The following is a 14,503-nucleotide window of genomic DNA, read 5'->3' on the forward strand; positions in this document are numbered from 1 at the left end:
CACCTTTGGCCAAGGTGGTGGTAGTGATCGAAGCACAACACCCCTGCGTTTGGCTTCCACCTACTCCCTAGGTAACAGGAAATCTTGTTGTGCATTGAGGATAAGATGCTTCCTGCTGAACCAGCGAATACCGTTGGTTGGAAGCCCCGAAACTTGCGCTATGTATTCTTCTGTTACTGGGATTCTCACCGCTTGGACAGTAGAGTACCCCTCCCTCAAATTGCATTCAAATTCCAGAACCTGCTACAAGTCAAAATCTGGAAGTCTTCTGAAATAGTCCACCCATCCTGCTTGTAGGAAGATTTGGTATGCGTCTAGGTAAAGTTCCAGTAATGCCATCAAGCCCAGTTCATGTCTAACAACATCTCCTCACATGGTTACTGTTTTAGGCAGAATAAAAAGTGCAGAGCCAAGTTGCCGAGGTCAAAACAGAGCAGAACGTTGCAAAATGAAATTATGACGTGATAAGGCATAAACGAGGTGGATTAGACACAACCGCGAGGAATATGGATGGTGGTGATCAGCATGTTATGTAATATTTACAATATTTCGGTAATCCCCCCCCAACTACGGCTGAATGATATGGTTGGCGGTACGACGCTTTTAGCGGTCATGTCAACTATCTCCACATTAACTACAATTTAATATTCACACTTAACATACATACCTTTACAATTACCTTTGGTTATTGCACCGAAAAAGTGTTATCTCGTCCTTAATAGGTCAATGATCATTATAGAAAGGGTTTGTAAGGTGTGAGGGTTTTTATACACGAGGTTTTTATTATTCATGAGAGACAGTAGTGAAGGGGTATTATTACAGGAAAAATGGCTGATTCCTTTGAATAAAGAATGATATGTTTCTATTGAAGTAATAGTTCATTCTCGGGAGTAAAAATGGGGATATTTAGGAAAATGGAAAAGATCGGTGTTTAAGCAGTGGGATTTGGTGTTTTGACACTAGGAAATGGTGTATTGGCAATGGGAAATGGTGTTTCAGCAATGGAAAATGGTGTATCAGCGATGGAAAATGGTGTATCGGCAACGGGAAATGGTGTTTCAGCAACAGGAAATGGTGTATCAGCAACATGAAATGGTGTATCGCCAACGGGAAATGGTGTTTCAGCAACGGGAAATGGTGTATCGGCAACGGGAAATGGTGGAGGGAATGAATTATGATCTGGAATGACATGGCAATTCTTTCTAATCTGCAGATTAATTCTTCCTATATTGGAATTTTTATTTTCAGCCACCATCCAAAGCTAAGATCTGCAAAGTAATTAATTGTAACATGGCAACCCTTGAAAGGGATTATTGGTTAAGAAATCTAATCTAAAAATAAATACATAAATAGGAAATTAAGTGCATTGAGGGATAGCTGGTTCCCACAAAAAGGCATAGTGTATGTCTGTCATGCAAGTAGCTTTGAAATCCTCTTTAGAAATAGGCTATTTATACAAATGAAGTCAATACCCATTTACTAATAATGGTGTTCTAGAATCATCAATCGTTAGGAGTCTGACTATTCCATTTGGAAAAACAATATCTACTTCATAAGGTCCTAGCCACCTTGCCCTTAATTTACCCTGAAAATTTTCAAAACGGGAGTCATACAGTAAGGACCAATTACCTTTTTGGAACTGCTTGTGCTTAATAGTTTTGTCATGCCACCTGGTTCTTCGCTGTTGTATCATGGTTGTTTGATGGATGGCCTCCAACCTCTTTTCATCCAATTCCTGAAGCTGCTGCAACCTAGCTGTCTATACATCAGTCAAATCAAGGTTAACAACTAAAGCAGTCCTTAAGGTTTTGATTTCAAATTCCACAGGAAAAAAAACACTTTTACCATAAACTAATTCATAAGGTGAAAAACCCATAGTGTTCCTCCAAGTATTTCTGTAAGCCCATAATGCTTCAGGCAACCTTTGAAACCAGTCCCTTCTATTCTCCTTGACTTCCTTTGTTAAAATGGCTTCTATGATTTTATTTGTACTTTCCACTTGCCCATTTGCCTGGGGGTGATAAGGTGTAGTCATTTTATGCTTAATGTGATATTTCTGGAGTGTATCTTTGAAGCCATGAGAATTAAAAGGAGGTCCTCCATCTGTAACTAGCTCTCTAGGCAAACCAAACCTAACAAAGATTTCTTCAAATAGAAAAGTTAACTTTGATTCTTCATTAGGTTTGATGAGTGCCTTAGCTTCTACCCACATAGTCATATAATCTATGCAAACCAGTATATAAACTCTTTGATTGGATGGAGGATTGATGGGACCTATAAAATCTAGTGCCCATCTTTCAAAAGGTTCAAGTATCACCTGGGGATTAAGTGGCATTTCATCCCTGTGATTAGGCTGGCCCATTCTCTGATAGCTATCGCAGGCCCTAACATATTTCTTTGCGTCCTTGAAAAGTGAGGGCCAATAGTAACCCATTCTAAGAACTTTTTGTGTTGTTCTTTTGTCCGCAAAATGTCCTCCACAAGGGCCATCGTGGCAAGCCTTCAATATATCATAAACTTTATCTTCTCTGATGCATCTTCAAATTTCCTGATCAAGTCCTGTGTGAAAGAGACACCCACTTATCTAGCTGTACCTAGCACTTTGCTGAACGATCTTTCTTTTCTCTCTATGCGATAGGTGTGATGGTAGTTTCCCTGCAACTAAGTAATTGGAAATGTCTGCATACCAAGGTGAGTGAGAAGATACTGCAAATAAATATTCATCAGGAAAAGAATCATCCACTGGAATATTTTCATCAATTTCTAACCGAGAAAGAAAATCAGCAACTACATTTTCTTTTCCTGGTCAATCTACAATTGTGATATCAAATTCTTGTAATAATAATAACCATGTGGTAGCTCGAGCATTTGTAACTGATTTTTTCATTAAATATTTAATGGCCGAGTGATCAGTATGCACAAAAGTAGTGTAACCAGTAATATAATGTCGAAACTTATTAATAGCATAAATAACTGCTGATAATTCTTTCTCGGTGATTGTATAATTAAGTTCAGCAGGGGTCATATTTTTACTAATAAAATAGATAGCATAAGGAAGATTGTTTTCTTCTTGACCCAAGACAGCTCCAATTGCAGTATCTAAAGCATCAGAGGATATATGAAAGGGGAGTGCCAAGTCAGGTCCTCTTAAAATGGGAGCTGTAGAAAATTGATGTTTAAGTTCATTAAATGCTTTTTGACAACCATGAGTCCACTTAAATTCAACATTTTTCATAAGTAACACAAACAAAGGAGAAGCTATTTTAGAAAAAATCCTTGATAAATCTTCTATAATATCCACCATGTCCTAAAAAACTTCTTACATCAGTTTGTGTTTTAGTGATAGGCAAATTCTGAATTACTTTTACTTTAGCTGGATCAACTTGAATTCCTAGGAATGAGATGAAGTGTCCCAAAACAATACCTTGATTCATCATCATATGACATTTTTCAGTACTTAAGGCAAGATGTGCTTCTATACACCATTTAAGTACTTTTTCAAGGTTTTGTAAAGCATCTTCAAAAGTCACACCATAAGGAGTAAAGTCATCCATAAATATTTCTAAGGAATCATTAAGCATATCAAAAGAAATTCCTATCACCACTCTTTGAAATGTTGCTGGGGCATTACATAGTCCAAATGGAAGAACTCTATAGGAAAAAGTCCCCCATGGACTAGTAAAAGTGGTCTTGTCCTGATCTTGGGGTGCAATCTTGATCTGATTATATCCACTAAATCCATCCAAAAAGGAAAAGAATCTCTTACCTGCCAAATTATCTAGTACCTGATCAATAAATGGTAGGGGAAAATGATCTTTCTGAGTAGCCTTATTTAGAGCTCTGTAATCCACACACACTCTCCATTTCCCATTTTTCTTAGGTACTATTACTAATGGTGAAACCCATTCACTATCAGATATAGGATATATAAATCCTGCATTCAACATTTTTTGAAGTTCTTCCTTCACAATTTCCCTTAAATTGGGATTCATTCATCGTTGGGTTTGACAGACTGGGCGGGATCCTTCTTTAATATAAATATGGTGAGTACATAATTTAGAAGAAATTCCCTTCATATATGTGTAATCCCATGCGAATGCTTGTTTATTCTCTTGGAGTAACTTCATTAATTGTTGTGTTTCAGCATCTGTTAGGTTAGGGTTTATATTTAATGTTTTGCCAGGCTCAATTTCGACTGTTATACTTTTGGAGGAGGTGTTAGCTGATGTCTGAGATAAGTCTTCGGTTCTAAGATTTTGTTGTGATTGATATTCCAAGATTGTAGTCAAGTGATCATGTATTTCAGAGTTAACCGAAGAAGGTTCATAACTAAAGCTACTAATTAATTCATCTTCGGTTGAATCTTTAAAAGTTAGGGCTTGTCTGAAAGTCAAGATGGGTTGAGTCTCATCATCCTCATAATCTAACCACACAGAGTTATCATTATTAATCATAGGTGTAGCATGAGGGTACAGAGTAATCTGTTTGGTTTCACATCCATTAGAAATTGTCATTGAACCTGACCTACAGCTGATGAAGGCATCTGCTGTAGCCATCCAAGGTCTCCCTAAAATCAATGGATGACCCCCCAACTTTGTTTTGGTTTATAATACCACAAAATCAGCTGGGTAGTTCCAAGATTCCACTGAAATTATCAGGTCTTCGATGACTCCTTTAGGTTTGATTGTGGAGCGGTCAGCGAGCTCTAGAATGGTTGGGGTTTCCCTAATTAAATTTTTTAACTGCAGTAACTATGTTGTTTCAAGTGTCATGATGTTTATTGCAGCACCGAGATCTACTAGAACTCTAGAAACAAAGGTTTTACCAACCTGAACTGTGACTGTAGGGTGACCAGGGTCACCATATTTCACAGGGGGGTTTTTTCTGACATTAGAGCAGCTAGATCACCCATCACATCAACTGTGAGGGGGTCCTTAGCTTTTCTTCCATGTTTCTTATAACAAATATCTCTAATAGTTCTAGCATAAATCGGTACATCTCTCAGTGCTTGTAAGAGTGGAATTTTAACATATAAATTCTGCAGCTCTCCTAACAGATTAAAAGCAGGTGGCTCAAGTGCTTTGGTAAGAGCCAAACGTTCAGGGAATGGTGGCTTTGCTACTTCAGCAATCTTTTTAGAGGATGATTCAACTGTTTTAGCATTGTTATTAGAGGATGATTCAACTGTTTCAGCATTGTTATTAGAGGATGATCCAACTGTTTCAGCATTAGATGACTTTTCTTTTCCGATTTCTTCTTTATCAGAATCGGAAGTAATGTCATCAATAATGGGTTCAACTATTCTTCAAGAGTGTAAATGAATGTCATTACATTGCATAGGGGAAACCAGTTGGTTTTGAACATCAATTACCTGCAGAGCTTTATTATTATTCGGGTTGGCGTTAGGTTGTATAGGTAGCTGGGGTCTCATTGTTTGATTATTTGGTGGGGCATTTGATGGTAGGGAGAGAGATTGCCGATACTGAGGTAATTGGTTTGGAAATGGGATCTGTGGAGCTGTCCAATTTGGGTTCCATTGGTTAAAATAGGTTTGCTGTAGAGCCCAGGGATTCCACATTGTAGGATCAACAAAAGGAGAGTTCAGTTGTTGCATGGGTGGGAGATTAAAGTGTGGGTACTGCATTTGATTGAAGGTGTTACACAGTAATTTCTCACTGTCTCCCTGTCAGTCTCCCTACTGTGTCAGGAGTTCAAAATAATCAAGCTCATGCTCTCTAAACTGGCCAAATGACCCACTTTGCCAAAGTTTTCATCATCAGCGTGACTGTTATTAAAATAACCGCGCTGACTGGCGCTTCATAACAGATCACATGCGCTGCCAGCGCGGAAGCACACGAGTTTTCCGCGCTGGTCGAATTTCATGAGCCAGCGCAGTCTCTGTTTGTATTAAGTCGCGCTGACATGGGCCTGTCTATTATTACTTTGCGATGTCAGCGCTCCAGTCCAGTTATGCACTCGCGCTGATCCTGTTTGGGCGAGTTTGTTCTAACAGTCGGCCTTCCAGATGACTCCAGACCTGGTTGTTAGCCTTGCAAATGTCGCCCTACCTTCTCTGGCATGTCTGTTCGTCATTTGAGCCACCTTCCTTGGAGATAAGCTCATCCTCCCACCTTTCATGGAGACTCCTTCTCCTATTTATACCTCTACCATTGCCATGAGCAGCTAGTTTTGGATTGTGTGGAGTTTATAGTGCTCAGATTGCTGCTACCATAGGTAGTTGGTGTGGTAAGTGTGGAATTGCTAGATAGCTTAAGGAAGGTTGTGGAGTGTTGCTTGTGTAAGAGAGTTTTTGTCTTGGGAGATCTACCTCCAAGGGTGAATGCTTAAGAGACTTGCTGGCTGGACCCTCTTGAGAAGGATTCGACGTCAGAACATTTGGTTGTACTCTTCTCTGTTATCGATTAACAATAGATGACTACTATTATGGTTCCATTCTCATTTGTCTTTGTAATGGTTAATGTGAATTACATCCTTTCTGACTGATGTATAATTGCTTTTATTAGATTTCACGCTTGTGTTTGTCTTTCTCTTCGTGTGTGCAGGTATCTATTCGCGGAGATCGTGGAGGATCGTGACCGGCCAAAGCGAAGGAGCGAGAACGGCATCTCTTCATCAAACAATAGCGTTGGAATCCAAGTAGGTGTTCATTGCCTACCTTTTATTTGCAATTAGGAACTTGCATAGTAGCATTGACTGATTGTTGCTAGACCCATTCTGGGCTAGTAGGGATCGCCTCTATCCGTAGAGGGGATTTACCTCTCCAACAATTTGGCGACTCCACTGGGGAGCTGGCCTTTGTCCCTTTTCATTCATTCTTGCTTTGAGTTTGCTTGATTGCTCTCTCTTTGAAGATTAGGGGTTAGTCTTCTGCTTTTGGATTTCCTGGTTCAATCTGGGAAGTGCTTTAATTGTTTGAAGAACCCTTGCCCTGGTTTGGAAGCTTTTAGCTTGATTCTGCTTGTTTTTTAGCCTCAGCGCGTTTTTAATTGAAACAGTCGCGCTGACATCGCCTGCCTGTTTCTTGGGTGTCGCGGTCATCGCGCTTTCTCATTAAACAGTCGCGACGGTTCTGAAATCGAACCAGCGCGGATAACCCGTGTCCTTCCGCGCTGACAGCGCATTGTTGCTACGCGTGGTCTCTGATCAGCGCATAGTTGCTGTGTACCACCCGCGCTGACACCTGTAGAATTGAATTTTTCCAATTCTTCCTCCTGGGCCTGTTGGTTTGACTATTCCCTATTCTTTTCACCTGGTTTATCACTTGTTTTTCATTGTCTGGATATTGAAGAACTTGCTTTGGGAAGTCTTGTTGGGCGGACCTCGTTTTGTGTCCGGTGACCTAGTGTTATCATCCCGTTTTCGCTGGATTGATTTTGTTTTATCACTCGTTCACAAAGATCCGTTGCTACTTGCCTTTGCTTTTGCGAAAACCTTTCTCTTTTGCTTTCTTTGCTTGGTTGTTTAGGTGATTGTCCTCGAACCAGTCCTGCGATTGTTTCGATTACTTCTCGCCACCCAGACATAGATTACAATTGCTTGGGTTCAACCGGCTCTTTTCACGCTTGTTGTGTTTTTCATTGAGTGATTTTGTTTCCCTTTACTCGGTGTTGCTGTCTCTCAAAATTCATTTTAAGTGCATTGTGCCATTGAAAAAGAAATCGAACTAATATCTTTTGCATTCAATAGTTAATGAAAGGAAGAGCATTTTATTGATTTGTGTTCTCAAAAGAAAAGTCTCGTTTCTTTGCCATTAGCTGCATTAGATTGTTTGATTGTTTGAGTTCGTTTTGTTTGATTGAAAACTCTTAACCCTCTCATAGTTAGAATTCATCGAACGAAATGGTATTCTTTGGCATGTAGTTTGCATCTAGGTAATTGTGAGAGATCACACGATAAGGCCTGAAACCGAAACTTAATTCAAGATCAACCATAAAATAAACTGAATAAACCTAAAAACGCATTGGAACTTAACGCAAACATCTAGAGGTCTAGGTTAGAGACGTGTTCCGGCGTCTTTAAACATAGTCACTGTTGTTTCACATTACGGTTGGGTGATTCTCCTTCTGTGACTCGATAGTGGTCTAACACGGACTGCGCTCCCAGGTACCGTCGCGTATATAGGGAGACCCCACTAGGCTTTTATCCTCGATCCATAAGAAGCCGAGTCTGCCGCCTCGTGAACCGTAATGCACCGAACACAGCATTCGGGAAGATTGACTGCAGTACGGAAAGTCCTTGGTTCTCATACGATTGCCAAGGTGTATAAGCAGTTTTACGGATTGCTTGGTAAACCCTTTACCTAGAATCTCCAGAGTAGTCACTTTTGATCCTTTTCAGACTCCCTAAATGAAAAGGTGCCAGTGAGCGTCTTGTCACTTCGTGCTCATTAAACATTCGAAGGAGACTAGAGTCATCTTTTCGTCCTTTTCTCGACTCTTGAAACATGAAAAGGTCAGGTTCAGTTCCTGTGTCTTAAAAATTTATTCGGCCACAATAACATTACCTGGTTAGATTTTGTGTGCGTTAGTTTGAGTAGGGTCTTTATCGTTAGTATCCTTTAGGGTTTTGTGTGGGGTTTGTCATCCTGGCTGACCCGTCAACTCCTGGTCCAAGTGATCAAGGTTCTTCATCTTCTGTTGCTCCTGAGGTACCAGTTGTAAGCGATACTCTTCCTGTTATCCTGAGTATCTAGCCTATCAACGTATGCGCCCCAGGCGACGAAGATTACGAAGAAGATTGGAACCCTATCTGGGAGCCTGACGAGGACGATATTCCTGTTACCCCTCCCGGTATGTCGTCTCTGATGTCCACTTCCCACATGGATGAGACATCTCCCAGCGCAGGTGAGACACCCGTGGTGTCAAACATTGAATCTCCCATTCCAGCTACTTCTCCACTTCCCCCACGATATCAGTCGATGAGGGATAGAATAGCTACTAGGATGCCTTCTACGACTATATGGGATCCTAGTGTCATTGCCACCACGGAACCCTTTCTTTCGCAACCCCCTAATACACCTGTTACCTCAGTTCCCACGATTCCGACTGTTTGTGTAGCGTACTCAACTCCGGTCGTCAGTGCTGTGACAGCATCTTCATCTACGAACCCTGGGGCTGGTCCCTCTCACGGTCAAGTGAGTAATGGTCAGCCGGGACTTTCATCTGGAGTCGTCGACCCTGCACAAAGTGCTCAACCCTCCTCTGGTCCTGTTCCAGGAGGGGGGCCGTATGATGCCCATGGGCAACCCATTGTGGACCCGAATTACCAAGGTCCACTCTTTTATTATGATTCTACCGGTCAGTACCTCTAGTTCGCTCAATCCGTGCCTCTTCAACACTTTGTTGAAGTCTCAGTACCATTATCCATTACTTATGACGCCGGTACTCATTCTTTTCATGGGGGCCAGGCAATTCCTGGACAGCCTCAAGGACCACCTAATCTAGGCCAGCCACCTTATGTGCAAGCCCCCCAAGGGCAACCACTTTATGGCCAGTCTTACCCAAGACAATCTGGGGGCCCACAAGGACAACCCTATCCGGGACAACCTTCGGCCATTGGTGGTCCATCTTTTTCCTATCAGAGTCAACCTTCTAGTTATCCAGGGTAACCTGGTACCCAGCAAGGTTATCCGTCTGGTCAGCCAGGGCAGCCTTACATCCAACAAGGCCAGCCTGGTTTCCAACAGGGTTATCCCGCTGGACAAGCTGGGCAAAATTATGTTCCTCAAGGTCAACCAGCAGTCCAACAGGGGTATCCTTCTTGGCAAGGGGGGCAACCCTACGTGCAGCAGGGCCAACCCACTGCTCAGTCTAGTCATTCCTCTGGGCAAGGGGGGCAACCCTACATACAGCAGGGCTAACCCACTGCTCAATCCATGCATCCTCCTGGGCAAGGGGGCCAGCCTTCTATACAGCAAGGCCAACCCACTGCTCAGCCTATGCACCCCTCCGGGCAGATGGGCCAGCCTTCTATGCAGCAAGGCCAACCCGTTGTCTGCCCTAATCATCCATCTGGACAGGCTGGCCAACCTCAGGGTCAACCAGCCATCCAGCCGGCTCGGCCATCTGTTCCGTAAGGACAACCTGGCACCCAGCAAGTACGTCCTTCTGGGCAAACAGGTCTATCCCAAACTCAACCAGGCCAACCTTCCGGCTAGATGATCCAAGCCCAGCCGGTTCAAGGACATTATTCTGGGCCCCAAACTCAAATGGGTTATCAGATGCAAGGCGGGCCACGGCCCCAACCTTCCTACCAAGCGCAGCTTGCTTATCAGGCTCAGTATGGAGCCCAACAAGTGTATGGCTACCAGCAACCCCAGGGGCAAACTCAGTTTACCCCTTATCAAAATTATCAACAGATGCAGGTCACTCCTTACCAAAATTATCAGTATGCTGCACCTGCGGGTCAAGTTGCTAATACATGGGGTGCTGGGGGGCAGACCCAGCGACAACTGTCTGCATATGGATAGAATTCGTATGGGCAGAACCCCTACGGACAAGGTCCCTATGGGCCGGGCCCTTTCGGGCCGGGTCCATCTGGACAGAGTCCATGGGGGCAACCACCACCTGGTTGGAACCCTAGTACTGCCTCGAATCCACAGCCACAAATGTCCTTTAACCCTCAGTTGCCGTTCTTAGCGACGTTGGAACTTCCGGATGTGTCCAAGTTGACAAATGATCCTATTTTACATAATCCGTATTGGCCACCAGTTCCAACCAAAATACCCGGTGATTGTCCAAAATTTGATGGCAAAGCTGGTGAAGATCCTCAAGCCCACGTCATGACCTATCACCTCTGGTGTTCATCGAACTCATGGCTTGATGACTCTATCCGGCTCCGCCTCTTTCAGAGAACTCTCACCGGCTCAACCGTTAAGTGGTACATTGAGCTGAATCACGGCACATTTCAAGATTTCAACTCGCTGGCTATGGCGTTCTTAACACATTTTCAGTTACCCATTCGGTACGAGATGGGGACACATCTCCTCACGTCTCTCAAACAGGACACAGCGACCCATATATCTGATCATGTACATGAATGGAGAAGGCGTCGTCGCTTGATCAAATTCTGGATTCCTGATCAACTCCTGACCGATTGGTTCACAACTTCCTTTGTCCCTGCAATTGCACGAGACATCGCAATGGGAGCTTGTGTAACTTAAGAGCAAGCGATCGCGCGAGCTCAGTACCTAGACTTAGTATACTCTCAGTCGGGTACTCTATATGATTATTTGCCAGACGCCCCGAGGCTCGAACAGTCCAAGGCTCCGCCCAAACCATCTGTTGATGGAGTCATTGGTTCTGTAGATTCGTCATCGAAGAAATCGGCCGCAAACCCTGGGAAGCAAAAACAAAATGCTTCTAATGGAAATGCTCCTCAGGGCCAATCTAATCCTGGAAGTACCTCCGAGGTAAACGCCGTTCAGTCCACCGCGGCAGATAAATCCTCAAAAGGGAAAAAGAAAGGGAAAGCTAAGGATAAATCTGGACAGCCCAAGCAAGATTCCCCTAATCCTCCTCCCGAGGAAGGAGCTAAACGAAAGCCTAAGTATCCTTGTCTCATCTGTGATGAGGATCACTACACTAAGGACTGCCCAAGGAGGTCCGAAGTGAGTCGGTTATTGAAAGGCACTCCTGGGACTCCTGCTGTGCTTAAAGAGCCTTTCCCTTCCCAGCAGACTCAAATGGTGGCAGACCCGTCTCAACCCTCTTCCTCGTTCGGTTCTCAAGTGTTCATGGCTGGAACGATTCCCATCCATGTTTCAACTCGAGCGAAATATTATCCACCTCATGCCAGGAAAGAGCCGGAGGTTCCCTCCAGCGCTCCTCTGTCTAGTTCTGGTCCTCTCCACATCGAAAGGCCCAGCGCTGAGACGATCCCCCGACCCCCTCCAAAAGGTGTACTCAGGAAGTCGTCTTACAACCCGAATGCTCGTGCTGCCCAGCATTATAGCATTGTTGAGGACTTAGCTCAGGCTTCGTCTGCTATGTCCGCTCTAGAAGTCCTCCAGAGCTGCCCCTCCCAGAGGAAGTCCTTGCTATCAGCTATTGGTGGCATCGACCCGGCAGATTCAGATTTGATTTCTTTTGATCTCGAGGGTTTTACACAGAGACTACCTCACCAAGTCGCTTTCCTTATACAGGTCATCATCAATAGCAAAACGATTCATCGTACGGTTATTGATGAAGGTGCCTCAACCTGCATCATGTCCATTTCTTGCTGGAAGGCTATTGGTTCTCCTACTTTGAGTCAGTCTCCTACGACCTTAGAAGCCTTCGATGGAAGAGAATCTCGTCCCTATGGTATCCTCCAACGCTTACCTATCTCTTTAGAAGGGAAGACCGTAGAGGTGGAGGTTGAAGTTGTTGACGCCAATCTCACCTACAACCTCCTTCTCGGACGTAGCTGGACATACGCCATGCAAGCCGTGGCTTCCTCCCTGTTCCGTGTCGTTCGTTTCCCTCACCAGGGGAAGATTGTCACGGTGGACCAGCTCTCCTTTTTCGCTTCTTCTTCTGAGGGTAATGTGCCGTTTGTGGAGCATACCTCCAAGTCATTAGAGAGCGTGGGTGCCGGACTTTTCAAAGATCCCGCTTTAATGGGAGTCTTTCCCCTCCCACCTCCAAATCTCGCCCCTATCAACATGATCTCAGTACGTTCTGATCCGTGGGTTCTTCCTCCCGCGAATCAGGAAGACTCTTGGGGTGATATGATGCCGTTGAGTCCTGCCGAGCTCAACTACGTCGAGATTGTCGCTGCATCGGCTCCCCCTGCTGAACCTGCTTTTCCAAGCAGTGTTCCCGATTCATATGATCATTTCCCTTGGCTGGGAGATGAGGCTACTTCGGATCCATTGAAGGAAATATTTCCTTCCGATGAAGCCATCATAGAGACCATGTCTCTCGAAGAGCTCCCTTGGTCAGATCACCACCATCGCTCTTCGTTTCTCCCTCCACATTCGGAAATGGTCACATGTCTCGAGCGGTTTGCTTCATGTGTCCCATCCCCGCCCCTCCAAACACCTGTTCAGCTGTACCAAGTGTCTTCTGAGGGCAATATGGGCAACATCACGCAAACCCAACCCATCGACATCTCTGTCAAACCAGGGGTTGTCGAATACATTTACATTGGAGTCACGTGTACTCCTGAGGAGGTTCAACTCTATACTGCTCTATTTCGCGAATTCCGTGATGTCTTCGCATGGTCCTATGAGGAAATGCCCGGCATCGACCCTAGTATCGTGGTGCACGAAATACCGACGTATCCAGGGGCTAAGCCTGTCCGTCAGCGCCTACGCCCAGTGCACCCTCGAAAGGCTGCAGCCATCAAGGCCGAAGTCGAAAAACTTCTTAAAGCTGGTTTCATTTACGCCATTCCCCTTACGGATTGGGTGTCTAATATAGTCCCTGTGAATAAAAAGCAGGGCACTATCCGGGTCTGTGTTGACTACCGCGATATCAATCGTGCCTGTCCGAAAGATAACTTCCCCACGCCCTTCATCGATCAGCTTATTGATGAATGCGCAGGAAGTGAGATTTATTCGTTTATGGACGGCTTCTCTGGCTATAACCAGATCAACATAGCCCCTGCAGACCAGCATAAGACAGCTTTCATTTGTCCTTGGGGCACCTTCGCCTATAAGAAGCTCCCTTTCGGTCTCAAGAATGCCGGCGCCACTTTCCAACGTGCAATGTCTTACGCCTTTCATGATATACGTCACATTGTACAACCATACCTGGATGACCTTCCCGCTCATTCAGTCAAGCGTCAGGACCATCCCTCTCATCTTCGCGAAATTTTTCTCCGCTGTCGACACTACCGTATTCGACTCAATCCTCACAAGTGTGTCTTCTACGTAGAATCAGGCCGACTGCTCGGGTTCATCGTCTCCCGAGAAGGCATCCGTCTGGATCCCCTCAAAGTCGAGGCCATCCTCAATCTTCCTCCCCCTGCCTCTTTGCAGCAATTGCAGAGCTTGCAGAGCTTGCAGGGCAAAGCTAATTTCCTTAGACGATTCATTCCGAATTATGCCGAGGTGGCTAAGGGTTTCACACGGTTATTAAAGCGAGACACACCCTTTCGTTGGGATGTCATCGCCCAGGAGTCTTTCGAGCGACTCAAGGACCTCCTTGTCTCGGCTCCACTCTTAAGACCTCCGAACTACCACCGTGATTATACTCTCTATCTAGCCGCTGCTGACACCACCATCGGCATGGTTCTGGTGCAGGATGATGATGATGGCAAGTTATCTATTACCTTAGTCGCAATCTCTTGGATACGGAAACTAGCTACGCTTATGTCGAGAAGTTGGCATTGGTAGCTGTCTGCGCCGTCTAACGATTCCGGCACTATATCCTGTTGCGCACTACGACCATGATTTCCGACTGCAACCCAATGACGTACATCTTGTCGCGTCAGCTGCTGGGGGGCAAGTACTCGAAATGGATTGTAATCCTACAAGAGTTTGACTTGGAATTTACTA

Source organism: Pinus tabuliformis, chromosome Q (genome assembly GCF_031772625.1).
Source record: "Pinus tabuliformis cultivar Carrire ecotype Pingquan chromosome Q, CPIR1, whole genome shotgun sequence".
NCBI lineage: Eukaryota > Viridiplantae > Streptophyta > Pinopsida > Pinales > Pinaceae > Pinus > Pinus tabuliformis.